We start from the raw sequence: 25,553 nt of genomic DNA on the forward strand, positions 1-25,553 counted from the left end.
ATGACACTCAACCTAATAAACTAATTCAGCATTTGACAGAAACCATAATGCTATTAGTTAATTATTAGTCTTATCAGTTTCAGTTACTTTCCTCATGGTATTAAGAATTAATAGCTCTTGTTAAGTACTGGTTCCAGTTGCAATATTTTGTCAAGGTTTTAGATTGTAAGGGTTGGCAAACCTCTTCTTCAACAAGTCTCTAAAACATAGACATGGGCAGCCAGTGCAGATATCAATAGATTTCAGCTCAGTGTTCCTCAGTACTCTTGTGTGTTTAGTTCTACCATGAACAATATTGTATGGATTTGTTAGGTGGTGTTTAGTTCCCCATTAACATTGTTGGACTGATAGATAACACTTGAATTGGCACATGTAGAGCATTTCGTCAAAGTAATTGGCTATTATAGCAGATATTATAAAACTGTACAACTACTTGATGTTATAGCCCAGTGATCCCCAACCACTTGCTTGCTGTTGTTCACCAACCCCTTGGATGTTGTTCCCAGTGGGCTCAAAGCAGGTGCTCACTTTTGAATTTCTGACTATAAGGCAAGTTTTGGTTGCATAAAAACCATGTGTACTGCTAAACAGACCATCCTGTGGGCTACCAGTTCTCATAGGACTACCAAATAGCCAATCACAGCCCTCACTTGGCATCCCCTTGGAACTTTTTTCTTGCTTGCGTTGCTCCCCAACATTTTTTATATTTAAATGTTTCTTAAAGTTAAAAAAAATCCTGTTATAGCCTATGCTTACTATAAATCCTTCTTAAAGATTGTAAGCTCCCATGAGCAGTTGCCTCTTTATCCTTGTATTATTATTTAATCTGTACATGCCTTATATTGTGCAGCACTGCCTATATTTAATATTATTGCTTCCTTTCTAACCAATGAGACAAAATATGCACATTTTATATTAATGGTCCTGGGGAAAAAATTGCATCAAAGTGCTAGGAATCTCTTTCTGATTATATGTTAGTAAAATCCTATACCCAAAGCTGTGTTAGGATCCTGTTTCCCTAGCTATCACTTCTCTGAAGATGACCTTTGCTTTCACAGTAATGTATTTTCCAATACGAATAAATCTATACAAGAAAGGGCCATCTTTCTAGCTGTACTACATGCATTATTCCGGATTGCCCCACTATGCACATGAATCATCTCTTTCCTTTGGGATTACGTCATCATCATAACAATTATTGTATTTAATCACTCTGGTTTATATGAATTATTTAGTGGCACATTAAAGCCTATGCAATGTTTTGGAACAGTTAATTAAAATATAAAGCACACCTATTATATTTTCTAGGCTGAGCATAAAACATCTGTTTTTTATGTAGCGTGTCTTGGAAATTATGATATTTTTACAAGGAATATATTTGAGTACTGATAAACACACTTGAATATCAAAAGCACAAAGGCTGTATGTATAAAACATAATTTTTTAAGACAGTCATTAAGACTGGCTATTTTTTACCACATTAAAACTGCACAGTAAAAACAGTGCTTTAGAAATGTTGTATTTACAATTTTCCAGAAATACAATAGTTTTGGCTAATGCTATAACTTCATACACTGGAATGGTTTGTGTTCATTGTAGATTGCCTTTTTTTACATGATTTACATAATTTACTGGTCACCTGATTAAAAGCAAACATCTTATTGGTTGCCATGGGTTACTACTTTTGGGCAAACTTAGTGCCTGTTTTTAGGGATATTATGTTGATTTTAGGGATAGGGAAAAAACTCTTTGGGGATATTTGCTGATGAGACTTACTGTCTATTTATGAGGTAACCATAAAATTGATTCTGGCCTGGCATTCATTCATTGGTAAAAAAGAGCCACCCTGATACTGGCTTACTGTGTGAATGCTTCTGATCTGTGATCACTACCAGGGTTCAGAAGGGAAGTGGAAAAACACTACGGCTGCCAAAACACAACCTTGATGGGCAATTTCTGGAAGCAGACTAAGTTGGGCCCACAGGACAGTCGGTTGACCATAAAATGATGATTAGGTCCTTTGAACACTTTAAATATCTATTTTTTTAAGTTATTTGAAAATTAGAATTTAGAGTAGAATAGAGTGGAGTAGAATTTCTTACTCTTAATTTTGTTTACATAGGCAAATAAGCACATTAAATGCATGTCACTAGATGCTGGATGTTACCAGAAAGACAGGCAGTATAAGGGCTCTGGCACACGCAGCGTGTACCATCCCACCAGCAACTTACATGATCGCCGGTGGGATGGTAGTTCGGGGAGATTAGTCAGCCGTGACAAGGGAGATTTTGGGCGGGCGACTAATCTCCCCGTGTGCCAGAGCCCTAAAACAATGACTGAGATAGCAATGTTGCTACTCATACAATAGTAGTATGTATGTATATGTATGTATATCTTTATTTAGAAAGCGCTACTTATGTACGCAGCACTGTACAGTAGAATTCATTAATACCAACAGGGGGTTAAAGATAATGGATAAATACAATGTACAACAATAAATACAAATAAATACAAGATACAGTTGCAATAAGAGTCAGAAACAAGATGAAGGAGGTCCCTGCCCCGTAGAGCTTACAATCTATATGGGAGGGGTAACTAACAGACACAAATGGGCAAATGTAAGTGCTGTAGGTCACAGTGGGTGACACTACAATATAAGTGCCATATAGTAGTATTTTGAATGATCCCAATATTGCATTATAATGTCAGCAGGTGTAATTGTATACTATACTCTATCTTTCATCCTGGTCTTTTATCTATATATTGTGAATATTTAAGTTCAAGTTTAGTCTGGGTTGAAAATTTGTAATTTCGTCTCACTATGTATTTTTATATAGTTGTGATGGCAATAAAACCAAATCTAAATCTGAATCAGACTTTTCATCTATTTTTTTTTTTATTAAAAGCCTTGGTTTGTGAGGTACTGCTTGCTTATTTACTAACACTTAATAAGGTCTCTCCCTGGTGTATGAGCCACAAAATTATGGATACAATCAAGTCTGTGGCAGACAACTGCAACATTATTATTTTTATAAATAGGGACATATAATTCATTTAATAGCAGTGCAGCGCTGTTCATCCTTGTAGAGCCACAGGCACCATATGGTAAATCTATAAGCAATAAGCCCTGATTGAGTTGATTCTCCTGTTACATATCCCTTCAATACTCATAAACTGCAGGCCAGATAGAGGATCACTGTAATCAAATAAATATTTATTTTACTATTCTCTTCTTTTCACCACAGTTATGTAAAGGCATGGTGGTTGGGGATCTGGTAAATACAACAGAAAAAATAAAGAAGTAAAAATATTAGTGATTCTCAAAGGAAAATGTTGTCAAATTATTTCTTATTAACCTGGATTTCCTAGAACACAACACTAGAATATACAAATGTCAGCGTGTATAAAGTAGGTGAGGGGAGCACTGCCAAAGGCTTTTTTGGGCCCACCCTGTATTGTTGCCCTGAGCCACTAGTGTTTAAAGGGATTCTGTCATGATTTTTATGATATACTTTTTACTTCTAAATTACACTCTTTACATAGCAAATTATTCACTCTGCCATTTAAAATTGTATTTTTTATTTTTTTTAGTTGTAATAAGGGTGTATAGGCACCATCTCAGTGCATTGAGTCTGAGCTTTCAGAAAGAGCCAGTGCTACACATTAGAACTGCTTTTTTTCTCCTACTCCCATGTAACTGGAGGAGTCACAAGCCAGACTTTTTTCCTTACTATTAAATGCTATTCTGATATCCACTGGGGGCTACCTTCCCATTGTTCTGCTGATCAGCTGCTATGGGGGAAGGTGATATCACACCAACTTGCAGCTCAGCAGTAAAGTGTGACTGAAGTTTATCAGAGCACAGGTCACATTGCTGTGGCACCCTGAGAAATAAAGAATATGGCTAGCCCCATGTGAAACTTCAAAATGAAATATAAAAAAAATCTGCTTGTATTTTTGAAATAAGGATCTCAATGCAGGATTTTGCTGGAGAAGCTCTATTAACTGATGCATTTTGGAAAAAACATGTTTTCCCATAACAGTATTCTTTTAAAAGTGGCCCTGTGCACCATCTGTTTGATATGTGCATGTTAAACAAAATGTTGGCTTTATCATCCCCGTATAAAACATGATAAGAGATATTATAATACAAACATATTTCATAATATGGGGTCTTTGGGGGGTAGTGCTATTAAGCAAGTATTTTGTCATATGTTTGTTACACTTAACTCTGCATAACAGCGCTCCACAGGTTAAATGCTCCCTACCGCTTTTTTACCTGCAGTAATTTGGTTAAATTGCATCCATATGCCACAGCTCAGCCAATCAAAGTCTAAATATGTTTTATCTAAATCTAAAGTCAATGAGAAAGATCTAGGTTTAGCATTTTAAAATATTAGGCAACAGATGGAATTGACAGGTTTAATAGGCTGCAGCTAACATCATCTCCCATTCTACACCTCAGTATTGGATTTCAAGCAAGTGATATCAGTGTGGACATGTGTAGATATGGGGCTTGCATTTAAACGCAGAAATTCAATCAATATCTTGACTCTCAACAGTTTACTAGATTACATCAGTTAGAAGTGACCATCTGGCCGAATCTCAAGAGCTTGCGGGTATCATGTAGATCTTTTTCACTAATGCCATTTTTATTTGTTTAACATTAATATACTGTAGCAAACACTGCTATAAAGCCATAACTCAATTTGATTTTACAGAATGTAAGTCAAGCATCTGTCTCTCTGGGGAAGACTTAGAGCAGAAAGAACAGAACAACACATTTTATTTCAAATTACCGACTTTCTTCCTCATCCTTATATTGGGCAGTAACAATGTCAGAACATGCAAGAAGCTTGTAATATTTCTTCATCTGCTTTTGTACATGAAGCAACTTGTTATTCATATAGATATTATATTTGGTTGGGACCTGAGCAAACACACATAAATATATTACTGATGCATCAGACAACGTGATCCTCCTTTACCAATTTATTATTTTATTTTTATTATGTGATCTGAGTGGTGAGATCAATTTGCATAGATAGGATTGTGCTTGCACTACATCCATAGGTGTTGGAGGACTGCAGAACGTGAGGTTTACCTATTAGTAGAGCTCTATTTCCAAAGTGGTAAAAGTAGTAAAATCAATTACATTTTGTAAGTCTCACTGATTTTTCTAACTTTTCTAACTTTTTTTATACATCCATTTCAACATAAAAGTGTAAGCAGTGTAGAACCCTGGTGGGTGCACTGGTTTTGTTATAAGAGCAAAAAATAAGTGCTGGTGCTAACAGAAGGGTTACCGTGGGCAGTGATGTGGCAAAAGTATGATGATATCATGCACAATATAAGGCCCCTTGCCAAGGAGGCTTAATGATTGGACAGGGAGGGTGCATTGTGAATCCTGAATTCTCCCAATAATCCTCCATCTGTGTCTCAGGTGCCTCTCACAGAGAACAGGTGCTGTGAGATTGACAAACCACAAGGTTGAGCAAGAGCAGAGTGTGGGAATGTTATTTCCAAAGATTATATATTTTTTCTAATCTTCTATTTATTTTGTGATTCCTTTCAAAGATGCATCTCCCACTGATGTATTACGGGGGAAAAATGCTGCACTGTGGGGAAAAATTGTTGCATTCGAAACTTCACTTAGCTGACTATGGTGCAGCATGTACCCTTGTGACTGGGTAGTAAGGCCATGTAGCACTTACCCTTTTGCCAGAGGCGGGCCAAGTCTGCCGGGGATGCCCTAGGTGACCTGGCTCCCCACACCGCTTCCCCCTCTACCCCCCCCCATGCGTGTACAAACACACGCACACACAGAGACAGCATATAGGAGAGAGCGCAGTGCGCAAGGCATGCAGGTGTGCAGGGGGCCCTGGGAAATCCGCTGGTGGGGTAAGAGATCCCAGACAAGGGGTTGGCAACAGACATACCTGCCTAGTGCCCCCTCACTGTTGCGCCCTAGGCGGGTGCTTCTTCTGTCTACCCCTAGCTTGTATCCCATCAAAGCTAGATGTATCCATATTGGTGGCAAAACAATCCTATTGGGTTTATTTAACATTGGGGGTGCCTGCTTAAGCAATCATAAAGAAAACCCCTAATGAGTTATGGAATTCACGCAGGGTTTCCAAGTGAAAAAAACACTTATTAGTTGAGGTATTTGTCCCTGTATTTGTCCCTGAGGGGCTTTCTTAAATATGAAAAAGTTTGGCAGCTTTGAGGGGAGTTCCTTAACTCACATGGGATTTCCTTTATGATTCAGCTCAAGCAATCATAAGTCTGCCCCTAAATGTGTTTTAGCAGACTTAAGTTAGGGTTATCCAAATTACAGGAAGTTCCCCCCAGATCTCAGGCATTCAAGAAAATATATTCCATACTTGAATACATAAAACGAGAATTTGAAATCTGTATTTATTTTTATTTTTAATATAGTTACATGTGTTAGTTGGATGCCTAATCACTTTTTAACATTTATGGAATAATAATTTATACATAGTTGCTCGGTAGACTTGTAATGTCATAGAATTCTCTACTTGTACATAATTGGTCTGAACTGATTTTGCCTTTTTGAAAGAAACAATGTAAAGATGGTGACAAGTTATATTATATTATTATGCGATTGACAATTGAGTGTCAATACTATATGGAGACTTTAGATTGTAAACTCAACTGGTTCAGGGACTGATGAGAATTATGTATAACCTCTGTAAATCCCTGCCATAATATGTGCTATATAAATACCAGGAATAAAATGGTCTCTGTTTGGGAATTTTTTATATAATGGTATTAATAGCCTGTCATTCTTAATCATGTAACATTTTTGCTAAATACTTTACAGTATGTACAAATTGCTATACTTACCTTTTGAATGTTGAAACTAAGTAATATTATGGCCCAGCCCCACAAAGCTGCAATTTTCCAGTTTTATTTGTCAGGTCTGAGAGGTATTTTCTAGAAGGAAATTGCCAGATTTAATGGATAAATTGAGATGACAAAATTGTAATCCTTTAAATACAAGTGATCAAAAGATAGAGAGTTAAAGAGTAAATGGGATACATTTTTTTTTCATTACAACCACTTTGATGCTTTAACAACAGGTAGGACCTATTACATATTCCTTTTCCACTTTAAAGCTGTTGTAATTTCCTTCTTCGCATTAAGGCTTTTTTATTCATTGTTTCCTTGCAGCAGTGATTGATGTTCTGAGCTGCTAATCTCTCTGAATGATAAGTATTTTCATGTACGTCCATGAGTCTATGACATAGGCTGCTTGGCCAGGTCTAGCGCTGACTACTCATTTTGTGCCTCATTTACATTTCAATCTCAGACTCATGAATGTAAAACCCAGACTGCAAATTAATAACAGGGGGAATATGAGAATGCTATAGAGTGGGGAACACAATGCAAATCCAACAGAGAACAGGGTACAGCCATTATGTTCCAGGAGGGCCTCATTTATTGGTCTGCTATGAATGACATTACATAGAATAGCAAATCCAGAGTGACACAAATTTATTTTTGTCCCCGTGCCACAGTATATTTTCATAGAATAAGGTGCTATCTATCTGAGGGCAAATTAGTTTCCATGAAAAATTTAAACAGTTTCTGTGGAAATAGTAGAGGGAAATTTAATTTGTTTCTCATTTACTACAGCAGGTATGAAAAGGAGAAAAATTGGATGTGTGATGGCCTGAAATTGGTGCTGTCCCTTTACACTATCCCCTAAAGGCCTGTGGGCCTCTATTAAAGCAAAGCTACACATCCCTTCATTTCCTCTCTTTTTCACTAAGCAGTAACCTTAAAACAACTTGAAGAAAACCTTAAGGGAGGCTGCCAATCACGCTGAAAACAACATTTCCATCGATCCTCTGTCTTTGTGATTTATGACTTCATTTTACGGTAATTGAGAATTAGTGAGAAGATTAGCAAGGCTCAACACTTGCCTTGATATGCACACTAAGCACAGCAATTTGTCACTACCGAGTGTTGGGCTTTTTTTTATTTGTTCCATGGCGTTCCTACTTAATTGAATTTGGAGATACATGAAAATTAATTTGACACTGAAATATTTGAATACAGACCTCTCGTCCGCCTATTGTAATGCACAAAACTCAAGCTGCATTCAGTGGCGAAGATATTGATCCTGATCACTTCCAATTGTTACCAGCTAAAGGATGCGGAACACTAAATCTTATTTCAGTTCATATGAAAGCAGTTCATCTACAGCAATCTGTGACACATAAAGAATATTGCCTTTCATTTTGCCTGACTGCATCAAGATGAAGTTTTCAAAATTTACACTTGCTGGAAATAGATATCTAGAGTCAATAGTGTGCAATGTAGTTACAGTGCAGCTTGGACAGTCAGGGGATCATTTGCTACAATAGAAACAAACATAACAGCTTATTAAATGCCAGGTTAGCAGTAGTTATTCTTCCAAAACATATATTTGTATAATATAGTTAGCAGTTTATAGTTGAGCTTAATTATAGATAAGCTAGTATTTCTTTGGGAAATCTTTCGTCTCTGCATAAATGAATGCAATATATTAATAAAATTATCATTGGCCATAGCATATATAAAGACTAGTGATGAGCGAATCTGTTCCGTTTCGCTTCGCCGAAAAATTCGCGAATCTTTGAAGATCCGCGAAACGGCGAAAAATTCGCGAAACGGTGAAAATGTCCTGCGACAAAAAAAATTGTCGCCCGCGGCTATTATTTTGTCGCGCGGCTATTGTTTCGTCTCCCGCGGCTATTGTTTTGTCGCGCGGCTATTTCGTCGCCCGCGGCTATTGTTTTGTTGCGCGGCTATTATTTCGTTGCGCGCGGCTCTTGTTTCGTCGCCCGCAGCTCTTGTTTCGTTGCGCGGCTCTTGTTTCGTCGCCCGCGGCTCTTGTTTCGTCGCGCGGCTCTTGTTTCGTCGCCCGCGGCTATTATTTTGTCGTGCGCTATAATTTTTGGACGTGCGCCGAATTTTTCCGCGGCTAAATTTTTCATCCATTTCGCGAAACAATCCGCCAATGGCGAAACGCGGAAATTCGCCGCAAATCCATGCCTGGCGAAACTTTTCGCCCATCACTAATAAAGACCCATCAATGCCAATCTCTTTGGCATGTTCTTACTACATGCTACATGTCACAACTCTCGGATTCTGTTTGCATGCTGCAATGAAGCTTCTTTATACATTTATTACAGCTCAAAAACCTAATTAATAAGCTGCTCATACATATACATAATTAATGTTAATACATCATACACTAGGTTTATCTCACTAAATAATGTTTGACAATAAAGGGTAACTATTTCACCTTTTAAATTAACAAAACAATAAAATTATCAGAATTGCATTGAAAATAATTTTGCCATATCTTGAAATTCATAGTGCTATAAATGAGCATGTAGGCCAGTTGTCTGATATGTACTGGCACATGAAACCTAAACAAACCTTACAAAAGGCAAACATTTTTGTTAAAATCATATACACTTGTGTAATTATGTAGTATTTAATGTTTAGTAATTTAATATCAATTATTTTATCCAGAGCATTTTAATTTAAGCAAATAGATTTTCTACACAGAAGATTTATTGGTGGACACATAAGAAAGTAGAAATAAAATTCTCAAAACCTGCAGTAACTCGTGCATGAATATGAATTGTAGTGTTACAGGCTAGAAGATTTAGATTAAAGGAATCACTCATGTTGTATAATCTCACCTGTTCTGTTCAGCAGGTTACCTGCTTTCCTATTCTTTCTGGAGACCCTCTAGGACTTAGGATTTGCACTGTAGGATGCCAGCCAATCCCCATTCGCTGGGCAGGCAGCCATCACACCAGTGGACCAAACAGGGAACAGTCTTTCTCTGATTGTAGAGCTTCTAGAAAACAAAAGTTAGGTGCCCATTGATCACTTGTAATATAGACAATACCTAGAGAGGATCAATCAAGGTATAGTAATCAAATATAACAATCAAACATTTTAATTAGGCCAATGACATATATCATTACCTAAAAGAGTACAGAGAGACAATAGCCACGCCTTTCCAAGTTGGCACCCTAGTTACTTTGATATGGTCCCACACTGTTCGATTCCCTGTCCCTTATTAGATTTGGGTTCGTTTAAGTATTAATTTGGCTGAGTAGAGCCCAGTCTGTCAAGGCCAGAAATAGGCTGTGGATGCAGGCTGTAGATGTGATCTAGAATGATGAGATTGGCCTAACCTGACCTGCTAATTAAGGTGGCAATATGGGAAAAAATTATATTTTTTGACCAAGTCACCAATGCTCCTGTGGATGACCTGCTTTAGACTGCAGATTTTCAAGATTTCTTAGCCCAGTTTGGCTTCTTGACTTACCAAAACTACTTCAGACATTTTTGAGATAGGTAATATGAGTTACTGGAGATGGCAAACTAATGACTTTGGATCACACTTCCATTTCCTCATAGCCGCATTCACATAAATGGAAATTGTGCATAATTGTATATTGCGGAATATGTTGGCGCTTTATAAATAAATGTTAATGTATTGTAATGTAATATGTAAGTGACTCAGAGGTTGCATTTTATTGAAAAAGAAAGTCATGCAGGTGATTAGTTAAACGTCTTTTGTTGAAAGGTCAACGGAATAATCTTTTAAAAGAGAAGGAAAGTTATTATTATTGGGGTGGGGCAAATCGATCTTACCTGATACCCCAGTCCAGTGCTCCTTTAAGCAGAACACTGCATGGGTCCATTCTTCTGTGTCACACCATGGGGCAACATTTGTCTTTTCCCTTCTTAAAGCCAAGTATGCATGCACAGTAGAGTCAAGCATGTGTTCGCACGGGGCAATCAGAAACAAGAAGTAGATAAAGATGATTGCTCCGTGGTTCCATACAAACCATGCTGGGCCAGGTTTCTGCTAAAAGTAGCACCACCCCAGGGTATCAGCTAAGCTATTACAATCACTTGCACCATTTGGTACCCTATGGTGATTTTAACTTTCCTTTGTAGGAAACTTCTCATAAGATAATTTTAGATAGATTCTTGATGTTTAGTTTCATCTTGGTACAAATTAGTTGGCTACATGGAAAGTATTGCTTGGATAGCATCCATTATAATGATTTTGTCTGTCTAAAGGAAAGTAGGATATTTGACATCAAAGGTCTGGTTAAGAAAGGTTAGTAATGAAGCAGAATTTAGTAGACTTAAGAAGACTTTATACCTCCCCACGGAAAGGGAAAAAGTACATTTTAAAGAATGCTTAGGTTACAGTAATGCTCGTAGCGTCTAGAAAAGCGCTATATACCCACGTTTACCCTGTTTTAATTGGCAAGTACATGTTTGTACATTATTTATTCTGTATAAGGCTGCTGGCCATGGGATTTGAAACATTACTAATTATTAATGGGGATAAAAACCCAAAACATTAATTGATGTAAACTTACTTAGGGTGCAGTTTATAATATACTTGCATTTTACACTACTACTACTATGATTTTGACTCAACTGAGGCAAGGATTGACTGAATATAGGAAGTGCATGGAAAAGACAGTACTTAAGACAGACACCAAAAAGGGGTGAGTAAAACAATTTAAAGTAAAATAAAGTGTAAAGTGTAATATTAGTAAATAATGAGTGTAATAATTGTAGATACAATTGTTTAATGTTTACATGTTTAATACATTTACATAAATGTTTTTAAAATGTACAGGACATAAATATTATCACTTTAGACTGCATGTTAATATTCTGCCTCCTTGATATTCTTCATTTTGCTTTCCCTTTAAGTCATAATGACTTGCAAGTAAAACTGTCAGTTGGAAGAGGAACATGGCAAAGCTAGATAGGATCAAACAAGAGCAGCACATCTAAAGGCTGATGGAAACATTGTGACAGCTACTATGAACCATCCATATGTATCAATCATCCCTGCGATTTCCAACAAATGTAACATGCATTACTTTACTCAAGCAGTAAATTATTGGTCTTGTCTTGTACAGTGTCAATAACATTGAAAATTGTTGTCACTGCTACCTCTTTAGTGCCTGAACTGATACTACTTTACATACAGGAAAATCAGGACAAATTGAGAGCTAAACATACATAATGCACATGATACACACATTAAACATTGGTACAAAAACAGTTTCTGTGGTTAATGTATGAAGCTCAGAGTGTTCTTCTTTACAATAAGAGTACTTGACACTGAGCAGAAGAGAACAAAACAAAACATAAGAAGAGAACTAAACCATAAAATGCATAAAACACTTTTAAAGCTAAAGATGGATGAGTTTGACAAGTAGGTCATGCTTCTGTCACACAATTTTTGCCAAATATGCTCCTTACCAATGCACTTACCAGTCTGTTTAGATGAACCTCATGCAGTGTACCAGTTGATACAGGGGAATCCTGGAGATACCACCATCGTGAAAGTATAGGTGGCTACAGGGCTCACACAATGACCTGCATCAACTGACACAGTATAATTATGAGAATTACAGCAACACAACACCCTTCAACACAAAAATAATTTAAAAAATTAAAAAATCCAAATAGGATTGTTTTATAACTTAGTTGGAATTAAGTACAAGTACAGCTGTATTATTACAGAGAAAAAGGAAATCATGTAAACATGAAATAAACCCAACAGGATTGTGTTGCCCCCAATAAGGGGTAATTATATCTTAGTTGGGATCAAGTACAGTTAGTGTTTTATTATTACAGAGAAAAAGACAATCATTTTTTCAAATCTGAATTATTTGATTCAAATTGCATCAATGAGGGATGGCTTTCCCATAATACAGAGCTTTCTAGATAACGGGCTTCCAGGTAACACATCCCACACCCATGGGCGTCCACAGAAGGGGGCAAGAGGGGGCACTTGCCCCCCCCTGGAAAAGTAGCAAAAAAACAAAAACCTTACTCCGTTTCTGCACTTTCCCCTCAAGCCCGTTTTCGCTGTGCTCCGATTGGATCTTTCTTCTTGTGGATTCTCCAATCAGAGCACAGCTTCCTTGACAGACAGTAAAATTGACCAATCAGAGCACAGATGCACACAGGGATCGGGAGATTTTGCAAACTGGAAACAGAAATGAAGACTGAAAAGAACAATCTGCAGCTGTAACTTTACCTAAGAACCAACTCTCAACTTTTGCTGCAGTTTTCATCCCACAGGTACTATACCCAGGTACTATACACAGGCACTATACACAGGTACTATACACAGGCACTATACACAGGTACTATACCCAGGCACTATACACAGGTACTATATACACAGGCACTATACACAGGTACTATACCCAGGCACTATACCCAGGCACTATACACAGGCACTATACCCAGGTACTATACACAGGTACTATACCCAGGCACTATACACAGGTACTATACACAGGCACTATACCCAGGCACTATACACAGGCACTATACCCAGGCACTATACACAGGCACTATACCCAGGCACTATACACAGGCACTATACCCAGGTACTATACCCAGGCACTATACACAGGTACTATACCCAGGCACTATACACAGGCACTATACACAGGTACTATACCCAGGCACTATACCCAGGCACTATACCCAGGCACTATACACAGGTACTATACCCAGGCACTATACACAGGTACTATACCCAGGTACTATACCCAGGCACTATACACAGGCACTATACACAGGCACTATACACAGGTACTATACCCAGGCGCTATACCCAGGCGCTATACCCAGGCGCTATACCCAGGCGCTATACACAGGCGCTATACCCAGGCGCTATACCCAGGCGCTATACCCAGGCGCTATACACAGGCGCTATACCCAGGCGCTATACCCAGGCACTATACACAGGTACTATACACAGGTACTATACACGGGTACTATACACAGGCACTATACACAGGCACTATACACAGGTACTATACACAGGTACTATACACAGGCACTATACAGTTCTAAAGAATCACTAGCTGACATTAAATTGTTTTTTGCCTGACCTGACATCTATAATAATTTATAATCTATCCCCTACCCTAACACATGGAGGGTAAGTTAACTCTTTCCCTCTGAAAAAGCTCATTGTGTGTTTATATATTTGTTGTTGTTTTTTGCACTTACTATTTTTTTTTTTTTTTTGTCATTGTTTTGTTCATTTATAGTAAGTTACAGTGGGGCCAATGTTGTGTATCAGTGCCAGTGTTATAGTGCCAGGGCCTGAATATCTGCCCTCAGTACCCACTGTGTTTCACTGTATATAATGTGCTGGGTTTGTAAATACGGACTGCGTCTCACTGTATATAATGGGGAGTCAGTACCCACTGCCTTTCTTGCTATAAAACTAACATAAACACATCTAAAGGGGTGGTTCACTTTTAAGTTAACCTTTAGTATGTTATAAAATGGCCTATTCCTAGCAACTTTGCAATTGGTCTTTCTAATTAATTTTTTTGAATAATTTGCCTTTCTCTTCTGCCTCTATACAGATTTCAAATGGGGGCCAAAAAATATTACTCTGTGAGGCTACAATTTTATTATTATTATAATTTTGTATTACTTATTTTTCTAAGTAGGCCCCTTAACTATTCATATTCCCATCTCTTGTTTAAACCACTACCTGGTTGCTAGGGTAAATAAGACCCTAGCAACCAGATAGCTGCTGAAATACCAAATGGAGAGCTGCTGAACAAAAAGCTAAATAACTGAAAAACCATTAAAAATAAAAGTGAATTCGAATGCGAACTACCCCTTTAAGCTAACTGATCACAAACACAAATGTTTGCAGATCCCCTAACAGAAGTGCGCGTATGAATACTTTTACATCCTAAACATTTTAGGGTAAAAAAAAAAAAGCACCCCCACCCCCACTTTTGTACAGTATCCCTGGGAGTCAGTGGGAACGGCAAGAGGTAGTTGGGAGGTTAACTTTTTACGCCAGCAGCGAATCCACTAAGTGTCACATTAGCTGTAGGTCAGTCTGTGTATGGGCCATCTTTAGCCTCCCCTAGTATCATCCTGCAAAAAAAAAATATATATTTTTATATATATATATATATATATATATATATATATATATATATATATATATATATATATATATATATTTGTCTGTTGCAGGATGATGCTAGCTTACTTGCCCCCCCTTGGAAAATTTTCTGCGGACGCCCATGCCCACACCTGTACCTATACTAGATCACTCACGGATCTTTGTGCCTATGGAGAATGCAAGTCAAAATTTAAAAAGCATACTGCCCAATAGTCCTCCTATTGTTTAGTAAAAACCCCACACTTTTGGCTCACCTAATCAAATATTTACTCAGTCACACTTACGCCACATTTTCTATCTGTTTTCTTGAACAGGCAGCCATCTTTAAAAAGGTATTCTCCTTTCCTTTACCTCCTTGTTTTATACTGCACATGTGTTTCATTCCCTCCCCCCCCCCGGCAGATCCGCTTCTGATTGGCTGGTGGGCATGTGTAGCTCAGAACAGGAGACAGGATCAAGTTACACACATGCTCAGAGAATAGGAAGGCTGCCGCTGGCACCTACAGGAAGGGGAGAGAGATTTCAGTGATGTCACTGCAGTCTTCACACTGCTGTAGGCTGACAGCACCATATCTCAGAGAAGCAAGCAGGGATCTGGGAATTTAGATATGCAGTAAGTACTTAAAAAGAATGCCTTTAGACTTACTTTTAATTTATATTAACCTTTCCTTGTCCTTTAAAGGTACAACCAGCAAATGGGGGAAGAGCGCAACTTCTCTACAACATAGCCAGGCACAATTCAAATGGCAGCAGTTTTTCTCATTTTTTCCCATATGTCTGCTTTTCCATTATTATATTGTAATACTCTGTTTTTGAAACTTTTCTGCAAATTTCACATTTTTAAAAACATTTTTTCTTAAAAGGATTCTGTCAGTTTTATGGTATACTTTTTATTTCTATATTACACTGTTTACATAGCAAATAATTCACTTCCATTTAAAATTTTATTCTTGAACAAATGTAATATTGGTGTGCAGGCAGCCATCTCGGTGCATTGTGCCTGAGTCTGAGCTTTCAGAAGGAGCCAGTGCTACACATTAGAACTGCTTTCAGGTAACCTATTGTTTCTCCTACTCCCATGTAACTGGAGGAGTCCCAAGCCAGACTTGGATTTCTTACTATTGAGTGCTATTCTGATACCTACTGGGAGCTGCTATCTTGCTGCCTTCCCATTGTTCTGCTGATCGGCTGCTGGGAGGGGGGGGATATCACTCCAACTTGCAGCTCAGCAAAAAGTGTGACTGAAGTTTATCAGAGTACAAGTCACATGACTGTGGCACCATGGGAAATTAAGTAATTAGCTAGCCCCATGTGAAATTTCAAAATTAAAAATATAAAAAATCTGTTTGCTCTTTTGAAAAACAAATTTCAATGCACGATTCTGCTGCAGAAGCTCTATTAACTGACGTGTTTAGAAAAAACATGTTTTCCTATTACAGTATTCCTTTAAAGCATATTCCATACATAGCAAAACTTTTTTTCATAGGCATTTGGGTTTAGTACATACATCAGCTAGAAGTGCTCTAGCATAATTGAGATGTGGGTACCACACATTGGCATCTTGTCAATTTCAGTTGTATCATGTCTAAAAGTACTATTTCCAAATCTAAAATTGGTTAATTGCAATATCAGTTGCACTGATGTGCATTCCACATATATAAATTTGTCCCTTTCTCAGCGCAAACCTTAATATCCAGTTGTCTCATATTTCACAGTCATTAGCCATGTTAGAAGCTATTTAAATTAACACATAGCATGATTTATACTGATTGAGAAAGTCACCTATAGACGAGCAGTGTGTTAAGCAGTCAGATCAAATCTGTCAAATTGGTATATTTATAAACCCTTTTCCTGACTTTCAGAAAAAATAAAATACCTGTTATAAAATGGGAACTGTTTAAAGTCAATCAGGAGTCCCTAGTTCTAACTTTGATAAATCTGGCACAAAGTATTCTATGACTAGTAGTAAATGTGACTAGTGATGGGGTCATATTAAGGAAATGTAGAACAAGAAATGTAAATATGTGCATTTTATCAGCCTCTTTCTCACTAGCCCCATATAATATATTTTTAATGTGTGTGTGTGTATGTATTTGTGTGTATGTATAGTATATATATATATATATATATATTTATATATATATATGCTAAAAATATAATTCAATCATGAAAGGTCATATAGCTAGAAAATGTCAGTGATAAAAGATAAATTATGCTTGTTAATTTGTACTAGGTTTCATTGGCTTCTATCCTATAATTAACTTCTATCATTATAAATTCTAGACCCCTGCATATAAGCAAACACGTGTAAATCTCATCCCTACTCTGTTACGTGACACACTTGAAATTAAGATCACTGTTAATAGATAACACTTTAAACTCCATTCAGATTATAATTTGCATATACTGTGATTATCTAAAATGTTGTATGTATTATTTTGTTACAGAAAATGGATTCTGTGCAAGGTAACTGTATTACCTACATGTAATTTAGCCAATGTTTCTGAACTTAGTGCATGCGGTTTCTTAATAAAAAGTGTCAGTTAAATGAAAATACAGCTCAGGTAATTAAATTTAATTGGATCTTGTCACTTTAAATCCTCTTTGTTTCAAGTATTTCGGCAGTATTGCAGCTTCTAGTTTGCTAATTTCTTGATTGCAAGCTGTGCTTTGAACATGACTGTCCTGCTCTAAAGCAGAGGATTGTTTACATAAAGGTCTTTGAACTATGACTGCAATAACAAACACTGAAACACAGAAAGCTAATTTAGTGCAAGCACAATGAAATCTCCAAAGCATTTATTCTTTATTTACAGACTAAACATATGTCTAACATTATTACGTTTACTATTCCTCTGGATCTTGTTTGCTGTGCTATTATTAACTGTGTGAGTGTAGGATCGGAAAAAGGATATGTTGCCTTGTAATTGTTGTTTGCCTCAATGCCTAAACTCGAATCAGGCTGGAAAGTGGTGATTAGTCAGTGGAGAGAATTTACATTAGTTAATGGCTGGCCACATTACTCATAGAAATTCCATACTCTCTAAACTAATAAAATAATGGACTGTAATTCTTTAAATAACAAAATGCTTTACAAACACAGAAAAACAAATTGTTAAACATAAAGGTGCGAGCCATTTTTTTTTTCTTCTTTTGTAAGGAAATGAATACTGTAGTGGTTTCCCAGTAATTCTCAGATTGAAATGTAGAAAGTTGGGCTACATTTCTTTATTTCCTATATTTTTGTATCACTCTTGTTGAAAAAGGAACATGCCCTAAACTCAATCACCCTTTAAATTAACCTACATTGCTTTATTTTAGTAATGCACATCCAAATTTAATAAGAATTTTAGCAATTAAAATGTCTAGAGAGCACTGGAGTATATTTAAAAAAGCTAACCTGACCTTGGAGCAAGTGCGTTTTCTCACCAATGCGTTGCTTACTGTCCTTATACTAAAAATTGAAACACAGGAAAGTTTGCATTTATAAGCCAAAATCGACCCTGTATGAGCACTGACAGCAGATACTATGCCAGTTGGTACATACTAAAGACAGATTGGAAGGCAGCGGATCATAATTCCACTGAACTAGGGGTGGAACAAGAACTCGCAGACCCTCTGTGAAAAAACATAATTTGTTCCACACCTGTTAGAAGGTCTGTAAGAAGGTGTTGTAAGAAAGGATAATGTAATTAAACACTATAGGTCTGAGGACAATGTGTAGATCGCTAACTCCAAGACATAAAGTTGCACATAAAGTAAATGATAAATAAAAAACATGCTCAAATTAGCACTCTGAATAAATATACATAATTTTCAGTGCATGTTTAGATTCCCTTTGACATTTGAAGAAACTATTGTACAATCACATCAGACAGACATTTACTCCTGTTTAGAATTCCTATAAGTGACAGGATGAGGGAAATTTTTCTCCAGGTTTCCCTGAGAAATAATGCCCATAGACTTCAAATCTGCAAAAAAAGTTACACAGAACAGAAAAAGCTGCAGTGAAAAAATAACCATTGACTCCAATGTGTTTTGTGAATTTACACATTTTTGGTAAAGCAACAGGACAGATTGTCTCATTACTAGCTGCTTCTGCATCTTTCACTTAATTCATGTGAAGTACAATGAATTGTAACATTTCATGTATATTTCATAGACATATATATTTTATATAATATATAAAATGGCTTCTCAGATATTTCTAAAATGATCTTATTAGAAACCATATGAGGCTTAAACAGCTATATGTTCTGTATCCTCAGAAGACACATTAACTGTAAATGTCCTTACTCAGTCTTTGCAGCTTTCGACAATTAAATAACAAAAACACACAAGTGACAGCTAAATGGACAAGAAAGGAGATAAACACTAGAGAATGACAGGGACAGGCAGATGTTGGGGAAATAATGGCAGAAAGCAAATCACACTCCAACTTTATTTTTTGAAAGTGCATTTTGAAAATGTAAAACTATAATAAATGTTTTGCATGACAAAAAGTAGAGTATTCAACCAAATTAATAGTGATTGTGACATCTGTTTCACAAGTATGCTAATGACATGAAACTTAGCAGAAGCATGTATTGAATAGACGTGTGACATCCCCTTTAGGGGCCAGGGTAAAGCAACTTACATTTTCAAATTCAACACAAACTTCACAGTTAAAATTGTGTAGTGTTGTAAGCTCTTTTGGGCAGGCCCCTCTTTTAATCCTGTATCAGTTGTGTTTTTGTATGTGATTTGTATGTTTAGTGTGTACACATCTGTTGTTGCAGCTATGTAGCCAGATGATGCTAGAGGGAGTGTGTCTCTCTTATGGAGTAATATTAGGGGCATAGGTAAAGACTAGACAGAGAATAGTAAGGTTCTAATGTTGGAGAAATGTAGTACTAGTAATTGATAGACTGATGTAGCATCATACACCCCCAAGATGATATTGCTTAGAAAAATGGGCTGACTGTAATGCCCAGCATAGGACCGGGACCCCAGGGGCCCACCAGAAAACCTTAGACCATAGGCCCGCTTTCCAAACTATTTTTCCTTCTTTCCTCACCCAACCTCTTTATTCTCCTAGTCTATTTTATTTACATTCTAACATCTATTCTTCCATCTATCTTCTCCTCTTTCTTCCCATTCAGACATAGGGAATAACCATGAAACAGGCCAAATGGTCAGGAGCAGGAGGGCCAGTCCTACACTGGTAATGCCATTCTCCATGTACAGTGAACATGCTTAAGTCAGGGTAACCTACCTACCCCCTGCTTTATTTCCAGAGAAAGTTGCTTTCTTTCCGCAACAGTTACCTCAACTAGAGTGGTGCTGTCATCAGTTTAATGTTTCTTTGCTATATCAAATTTTTTCTCTTGCAAAATAGTTCCATAAGGATGCCATGCAAAAGCAAGTGTGTGCATGTGTATATGTGTCGCTTTCAGTGTAGGATCTTGTCCACTAGCTTACTGTTGAGCATATGCTTAAGGGCTGAAACTGTGAATGGTAGAACAATAAGGGATAACTCATATAAAGAATATTCAACATTATTTTAAATGTTTTTCCAAATTATAGCTTGCCCATTTATACTTCTGATAATGTCATTGTTTCAGCGATCGTTGGCAGTGTGGCAAGAAATCTAGGATGGTATTACAAGTTAAACATGTAGTTCTAGCCATGCATAAGAAGCTATTTCAAGATGCCAGAAAGTGATGGGCTAGCATTCCAAGGCGCATGCAATAATATCACTGGGGATGATGTCAGCTGAACTGGCCTCTAGATAGCACACTCCTTATTAGAGACAACTGTTTCATTACCTCTATACAGAGTTAATGTAAATCTTCTCTCTGATAGCATAGGTATTTATTTTATAATAAACACAAGCGAATAGGAAAATCTAAGGATCTAGCCCCATAAATAAGGCTTTTATTTCAAGATAGGCAGAAGTGATCAGAAGTGATAGCTGGGGCTCAAGTTATGAGCTCTTTCACTTCACTTTAAAGACACTATTTTATTATATTGCAGAAGAACCCAATAAACCAGGCTTGTGTTTTTATTTGGTTCTTGTATACACATATATTGTGTATATTGCCCATTTAACAAGCTGTTGCAGGTCCCCAAAATATACATATAAACAATATAAGCGCAATTAAGAAGAAAGTTAAGTTAGAAGCCTGTTTGAAGGTCAGCGTAAACTGCATTTCTTCCCTTTAAACAATAAGTAAAACTTGTATAAATATAGTCATTTAAACCAAGGTAAAAAAGGGGGCCAGTCTGCAATCTCTTAAATCACTTTACATCTTTACTGAGTTGAAATGCATTATAACAGTTATATATGTTGCATGGAATAATTGAGCATATAAACTACATTTACAGATTCCTTAAATAAAGAACTTGTGCTTTTCTTAAGAAAAGTTTCTGTATTCCAATATCTAAAAGCTATTATGTTAGAAATAATATCCACATAATCATAAGTGTGCTGCTAAATGGTTAAAAAAGTAAAGTGTTAGAAATGAAATTGTCTGGAGCACTGCAAGGGCATCACTGTTTTAATACATGAAACCGAATGTATATTCTTTGATTTTGTACTTTAGGCTGATATGAATGCAGAAAAAACGGGCTGCTAGCTCTGATTCCCTTTCAATCCATTAAACCATTCATTCCCCCTGTTCCTCATCACACAGACTCCTAATTTGACAATGACAAAGAGCTCCACTGTGATTTTAAATTTCATAATTTTAATCTGTCAAGACTGACATTTAATTAGTGCCCTACTAACCTGTGCCCGCTCACTTGAAGGTTACTGGTGGTTTTCCTGTACAAAAATTTTCCTCTTGAAGAGTGGATTAATAAATATGTACATATCTGGCAGGGATAAAGACAATGCACACAATGGTCTATTAGTTCCAAATCTAGACAGATGAGGTTAATAATATCTGGAAGTGCTGCTTTATTATATTAAAAGTGATTAAGCCTTTGGCTCAACCCTGTGCAAGTTGTTGATTGAAAACATAAAATATAATCCCTACTAGACAAAATGCAGTGAAAATATTTAGCATAATGTAACAGTGTGCTTTTACATCAAATTACTAGATTTGTTTTATTATTTTATGTAGAAATTCTGGTACTGTGAACAAATGAACTACATTTAAAATATTATGTTCTAATGTTAGTCAAACTGTACTTTTAACTACTTTATCTACTTAAAAGATGTTGATTATAAGATATTCTTTCTTTCTTTCTTTTCCTGAACCTGTTACCTTCTCTGAAATATAATTGTATCTGTTCATTCTGTTTTAGTCCAAGGAACCCTGCTTTCCCCATCTAATAACTGTCAAGGTACATAGGTCAATAAGAATCAAATTTGAGGTTTTAAACAATTAAATTAAATTGTATAAATGACATTCCCTTTCCTTTGTTATTAGTGTCAGAAGACCATGTGCACTTGCCCCTTTCAAGCATCTGAATAACATTGCAATGTCCCTTTACATGAACTGTTTAACAAACTGACTGATTGCGTATCAAAGCATGAAGTTTTAATTTCCAGAGCACCAATTTAAATTTGATTATGAAATCAGTCTGTGTCCCACAGGACTGGTGATCTTTTTCTTTATCTTACAGAAGCTTTTTCCTTCTTTTGGAAATGTCCAAATACTCCTGATACTTGATAAAATTAATTTTTTTCACCTTTATAAAAGGTTTTCTGTTTCTACATTATTTTATATCTGCATGAACATTACTGTTTTAACTCCTTGGAGAACGCTAATGTAAAGTAATCTTGCTCTGATGTATAAGCCTAAGGGGATGTCTCATGGGGTACTTCAATGCCCAAAGTGTTGGGGCAGGTATTGATGGGTGCTTCAACACCCATAGAAGAGGAGATTTCTTGCTAGGGATGAAGCACCCTGTGTATCAGGGCTCTAATGGTACAGGTATAGGAGCAGTATGTAGTAGTGTTTGTCAGCACACATATTCATTTTACAGCTATAGAGAAAGTGTAAAATAAACAAAAATATTTTGATTTGTTGCACCGAAACCTCTATTTTTCTGAATTGTCGCATAAAAAAACAGATAATCATTAGTTCACGGGAGCACTTACCGGTCACAGCTCTAACTGTGCTACACATATGTCGGTACCCAGACGGCAGCAAAATTGTGCTATAGAAATATGTATACATGGAGCACTAACAGTGACAGTTCTGAATTCGAAAATACTCCATCTAAAATTTGTTGAGATCGTGTAGAAGTCATTGGCAGATGTCTGCCTGGAAGATATTTCTTTGCTTCATAGTGTTGGAAGTTTTCAGGCTTGTGACAGTCACAGTTATCGTGCAACAAGCACAAAAAAGTTGCCTTTTCGTGAATTTTCATGCACGTGCTTTTTCAGTTTCAATTTTTTGATCAATGTCTGACATTTGTGGAAATGAGTTTATTTGTAGTTTCAAAAAAATAAAAGTTAGAAAAATACAAGTGATTCTGCCTCCGCGTCATAGGCAGCAAGAAAATATGCACACAATATTTAAAATCAAAAACCCATCCAAACAATTAAAAATCAACCAATGAACACTTATTACATCATTAATGACTCCCAAAATTGTTATTTTAAATACATTGCAGGGTTACATCTCTTAACTCTTTCTCACCTAGAACAAAATCTATCTGCTAATATAAAGCCTAGTATAATTAAATATCAAATTCATTATATTCAATATCATTTTTGTAAAAATTATTTTTAAAGGCAAACTGAGTGCTGGCAATCTTTCTCTTTCTTTGTATACAAATAATTGATTGTTATCATTTCTAGCAGCTGGTCAGCTCCAGAATGTGGGTTAGACTAAATGCTGTGTTTCATAACTGAACTGAGTTTCTTAACTTTGCCAAGCTTTGAATCCAAAATCAAAGATGTACATTTCAGTGCTCATACCGCACTCATACCCCATGGTGGGGAGTTACACCTTTCAATGTATTTAACTAAAGTAAATGGCATTTAATACTGGATAACAAGTAGCGGAGGGAGTATTTGCCTAACCAAAATTACTGTTCTTGTGATGAGCCGCAAACAGAAGGAAATATATCTACTTGTAATAAATACATGAATACAGGCAATCACATATTATTATATGATTAGACATTGCTATACATATACATAATACAGAGCAAAGATTATATGACTGTTAAAATTAACAGATACCTACAGTATAAATGCAATTTTCTCAAGGTGGAGCAAACTTTACTGATGCATTTGACAGTTCATTTTATTGGAAAAATTTAATTGTTATATGTGCCAGATACTTCGGTCATCTGTAGTTTCAAATAATGTAAACATTTGGTTTATTGTTTTACTTATACTTTGTCTTATAATTCAAGTGTCTTCTGTTTGTAACCAAAATTGTTTTGTAACTAAAAACTGAATTTGTATTTTTTAAACTGGATGGTCAGCTCTGAAAAAAAAACAAATAAATTGCAAGGTGCAATTTCTGAAACAATTTTCATGTTGTACCCACAATACTGCATTTTTATCCATAATTTCAGCATCATCGCAGTCACCAGGAGGTGTTGGGTCTGATGTAATTGCGGAACTGTGTCAAAATTTCTGATATTCGGTAGGAGTGTGACATGTGTGGCAAAGATCAGAAATTAGTTCATGTGGCACTCCATGCAGATGGACCATTACTTCCTTTAATAAAGATCTCAGCAGTAGTTATAGCAAATGGAATACTAGAGAGAGGAATAAAATGAGCCATTTTAGATAATCAATCTACAACCACAAGTTCACAATGAAATCAAGAGAAATTGACCCCCTATCCTAAGTCTATCAGGCACAGGTAATGGGAGAAAAAGAACTAAAGGTTTGGTATGGGATCCTTTAGAATGGGCACAAGTTTCACAACGAAGTACATAGCAGAGACAGTCCATCATACATGACCAAAAAAAGAGCCCATGTATGTGTTACCATATTACCCACTAAATGAACATTATAAATGAGATAGAGCATCCAAATGAAGGATACAAAAAAATGACCTTTAAAAAATAAAAGACCATTCTTGGCCTGAAGATTGTGGGTAAGAGATAATTATGATACTTATCACTTTGAAGTAATTTTTTAGAGTGAAGGATGGTATCAGGACTGGCCTTGATCTCTACATCAGGAAACATGCTGGAAAGAGCATCTGGTTTTTGATTTTGAGACCCAGGTCTGTAAGTAATATGAAAAATAAATTGAGAGAAAAATAATGACCATCTAACTTGTCAGAGTCTAAGACGTTTAGCTGTCCAAAGATGTTTGAGGTTTCTGTGATCGGAATAGATGATGATAGGATGTGCAGAATCTTCCAGAAAATAGAAAAATGCCACTCTTCAGAAGATGCTTTAATGGCTAAAAGTTATCTGTCAGTAACTATGCCTCATCGAAGAAGATAGCTTCTTAGAAAAAAAAAACTACAGTATGGAGAAATTTCTGGGGACCTGAACTTTGAGACAAAACTGCACCAAAAGCAATTTCCGTTGCATCAGCTTCCACAACATAAGGCAG

General features: G+C 36.5%; 1 long non-coding RNA gene across 1 annotated transcript; it reads right to left on the reverse strand.

The window, feature by feature from the left end:
- Positions 1-3,193: 3,193 nt before the first annotated feature.
- Positions 3,194-12,455, reverse strand: LOC105946716. Its single transcript, XR_001170132.3, has 4 exons — positions 12,346-12,455; positions 9,723-9,883; positions 6,868-6,957; positions 3,194-3,272 (listed from the first exon to the last, which is right to left on the reverse strand). It is a non-coding gene; the product is annotated as an uncharacterized LOC105946716 (long non-coding RNA).
- Positions 12,456-25,553: the final 13,098 nt, after the last annotated feature.

This window comes from Xenopus tropicalis, chromosome 2 (genome assembly GCF_000004195.4).
Source record: "Xenopus tropicalis strain Nigerian chromosome 2, UCB_Xtro_10.0, whole genome shotgun sequence".
Taxonomy (NCBI): domain Eukaryota; kingdom Metazoa; phylum Chordata; class Amphibia; order Anura; family Pipidae; genus Xenopus; species Xenopus tropicalis.